The sequence below is a fragment of the Benincasa hispida genome, chromosome 1 (assembly GCF_009727055.1).
Source record: "Benincasa hispida cultivar B227 chromosome 1, ASM972705v1, whole genome shotgun sequence".
Classification (NCBI taxonomy): domain Eukaryota; kingdom Viridiplantae; phylum Streptophyta; class Magnoliopsida; order Cucurbitales; family Cucurbitaceae; genus Benincasa; species Benincasa hispida.
Genome location: NC_052349.1, coordinates 95,305,223 through 95,309,451, shown reverse-complemented (window position 1 = coordinate 95,309,451; position 4,229 = coordinate 95,305,223).

Below are 4,229 nucleotides of genomic sequence, written 5' to 3'. Positions count from 1 at the left end.
GTTATATCTTGTAAAACTGAAGTGACAAGAAAACTCACCCGACAAGATCTTGGCAAAAAAGTCAGATAAGATGACTAAGGTTGAAGGTTTTTAAGTTGACGTTTCACGGAACACCTACTACCTGGAGATCGAGCTAGCGTCTGAGTTAGGTTAAACTGGTTTTATAAGCATGCGAGCGGTGGGAGGTAATAAAATTTGTTTATCACCTAGACATCGTAGGTTAAAAATCCAGTATAAAAGTTATACTCGGATGAATCACCTAGACTTAGGATATGTTTAGTTAGACGAAATCTATCGCTAAGTATTTTATACCCTAACTGTCTAGAGCACTTTAGCTGGAGAGAAGTAATGTAACTTAAGCTCCAGCGTCCCTAAGAGTTCACACCGTGAGATTCATGCTTGGCTTTGGGCCGCCCTAGGAGCAGACTCCATTCGAAGAGTGTTTTGCATGAGTCAATACCAAGGTGAATAGAGGAAGTTGTTCATAGTAAGTGGGAGAAGAAAGTGTGTCAACACATCCTACGGTCTCTTCCATTAGGTCGCACCGTGAGATTCCTATAATGCGCCTGCATGTTTGCCCTAGAGCGACCTTACCAATCGGAGGGCTATATTATAGGATTCGAAACTCCGCGAACTCTAGAAATAGATAGAGTCTCTTAGGTTCGTTTTCATTCTTGTGTTTTCAACTTCGAGAGCATAATGATTTCGACTTTTGATGTCTGAAAATGGAGGGTCACACTTACGAGAATTACTAAGTGTTAGTAAATTCTTGACCAAAATTGCGATAACTGAGTATTATAGGAATAAGAGTTATTCTGGTGATAGTATCTAGTCAAGATAGTCCTTGGTTCAATGGAGGGAATAGTCGATCACCCCTCGGTGAAGGTTATTTCTAAACTGTTGAAATGTCGTTGCCAAAATATAATAATGAAGGGTACATTATTAGTTTTTTTTGCTAAACTTGATTGGATTTAAAAGATTAATGTTTTTTTACTAAAATGGATATGTTTTTCTTTTCAACATGATTAGCTCTCTAGATCAACTCTTAGCTTTCGAGAAACTAAACGGCGACAACTACTCAATATGGAAAAAATCAGAATTCAACACTAGTAATAAATGACTTGAGATTTTTCTTAACTGAGGAATGTCCTCAGGCCCCTGCCTCGAAAGAAGCATAAGGTAAATATGATTTTACTAGTTGCTGAGACATGTTTAGTGGAGGATGATACCTCAACCTGGTATTGGATTCAGGAGCCACTAATCATATTTGCTTCTCTTTTCAGGAAACTAGTTCTGCGAAAAAGCTTGAAGAAGGCGAGATCACCCTCAAGGTTGGAACAGAAGAGGTTGTCTCGGTCGAAAGTAGTGGGAGACTTGAAGTTGTTTTTCAACGATAGATATATCATACTTTAAGATATTTTGTATGCACCTCTTATGAAGAGGAATTTAGTATCTATCGGTTGTATTATGGAAAAAATGTATAAAATATCTTTGAAGTTAATGAAGCATTCATTTTTAGAAAAGGTATTTCAAATTTGTTCTGCTATACTTGAAAACAACTTATATAAGTTAAGACCAACTAAAGCAAAATTTGTTTTAAATACTGAGATGTTTAGACAGTCGAAACTCAGAATAAAGACAAAAAAAGTTTCTTCTAATGCCTATCTATGGCACCTAAGACTTGGCCACATAAATCTCAAAGGATGAGAAATTGTTTAGAATGGGACTCCAAAATCAGTTAGAAGACAATTCTTTACCTCCATGTGAGTCTTGTCTTGAAGGAAAAATGACTAAGAGATCTTTTACTGGAAAAGGTCTCAGTGCCACAATACCCTTAGAGCTCGTACATTCAGACCTCTGTGGACCGATGAATATCAAAGCTCGAGGTGGGTATGAATATTTTCATCAGAGTTTTATTGATGATTATTCCAAGGTATGGTCAATTAAGACACTATGATCAGATCGAGGTGAGGAGTACATGGACTTAAGATTCTAGGACTATATGATAGAACACGGAATCAAGTCACAACTCTCTGCCCCTAATATGCCTCAGAAGAATGGTGTATCTGAAAGAAGAAACAAAACCTTGTTGGACATGGTTCGCTCAATGATGAGCTTTGCAAGTTACCTGATTCCTTTTGGGGACATGCATTAGAGACTGCTGTCTATATTTTGAATAACGTTCCCTCTAAAAGTGTTTCAGAAACACATTATGAGCTATGGAAAGGGCGTAAAGGCAGTTTACGTCACTTTAGGATTTGGGGATGCCGGGCACACATGTTGGTGCAAAATCCTAAAAAAAATGGAACGTCGTTAAAAAAATATGTCTATTTGTAGGTTATCCAAAGAAAAAAAAAGGTGGTCTATTTTACGATCCTCAAGAGAATAAGGTATTTGTATCGACAAATGCCACATTCTTAGAGGAAGACCACATAAGAAGTCATCAACCTCGCAGTAGACTAGTATTGAATGAAATTTCCAAAACACTACAGATAGAGCTAGTTCATCTACTAAAGTAGTAGATAAACTTAGTACATTCTGGTTCAGTCACATTCCTTCTCAAGAGTTGAGAATGCCTCCACGTAATGGGAGGGTTTTCATCAGCCTGACCGTTACTTGGGTTTTAACCAAAAACACAAGTTGTCATACTGATGACGGCAATAAAGGATCCATCGACCTATAAATAGGCAATAAAAAATAGTGGAGTGTGATCAGTGGGTCAAAGCCATGGACCTCGAAATGGAGTCTATATATGTACTTCCAATTCTATTTTGGGAACTTGTAGATCAACCAAATGATGTAAAAACAATTAGTTGTAAGTGGATCTACAAGAGAAAACGAGACCAAGCTGGTAAAGTACAGACTTTTAAGGCTCGACTTGTGGCAAAGGGTTATACCTAGAGAGAGGGAGTGGACTATGAAGAAACTTTCTCTCCCGTTGCCATGCTTAAGTCGATTAGGATACTCTTATCCGTTTCCACCTTTTATGACTATGAAATTTGGCAGATGGATGTCAAGACAGCCTTTTTAAATGACGATCTTGAGGAGAGTATCTATATGGCTCAACCAAAGGGGTTTATTGCACAAGGTCAAGAACAAAAGGTTTGTAAGCTTCAAAAATCCATTTATAGGTTGAAACAAGCTTCTAGATCTTGGAATATAAGATTTGATACTACAATCAAATGTTATGGCTTTGAACAGAATGTTGACGAGCCTTGTGTTTACAAGAAGATCGTCAATTCTACTATAGAGTTCTTAGTTTTATATGTTGACGATATTATACTCATTGGGAATGAAGTAAGTTACCTAATTGAAATCAAGAAATGGCTAGCAACACAGTTCCAAATGAAAGATTTAGGAAATGCGCAGTATGTTCTCGGGATTCAGATTATTCAGAACCATAAGAACAGAACACTAGCCATGTCTCAAGCAACTTATATAGACAAAATGTTGTCTAGGTATAAGATGCAGAATTCCAAAAGAGGTTTGTTACCTTACAGATATGGAATTCATTTGTCAAAGGACCAATCCTAAGACACCTCAAGAAGTTGAGGATATGAGACGCATTCCCTATGCTTGAGCAATAGGGAGCCTGATGTATGCAATGTTATGTACTAGACCTGACATATGCTACGCAGTAGGAATAGTCTATAGGTATTAGTCCAATCCTGGATATGAAAGCAAGGTGATGCTCCTAAGTCTAGGACGCATGTGTTGAATGCAAAATGTCCATAGAGCTTATCCCTAAGTCTCTACTCTTGTCCTATGCGTTGATGCAAAATGCATGAAAGCAAGGTCACCGCATACAATCATATCTTATTGCTAAGATGCATGCGATGCGTTAATAACAAATAGTGCTCATTCCTAAGTGCCTATCTCTCGTTTATGCGTTCTAATCTGGTTCTTCAAACCTAGATTCTGACCTGACCTTTCCAAGTCTAGATCCTGTCCTTAGACTACCCTTCTGAGTATCTCTAATAGATGAATAAAGCATACATAAATAAGATAATCACAAAGAATGAAGATTCTCTCGTTATGCTAGCTAACTACTTCTCAACCCATTCAACTAATTTAGCTACTCATGCATGAGTAACAGAGAGTGAACAGATATAGAAAAAGGAATTCCATTCTTATAAATGAGTTGAGTACAAAATGACAATGGAAAGTAAAGGTAGAGAGCCTGGTAGCAATTCCTTGCTGACCGAGGCTTTTTACACTGAATCTCTATT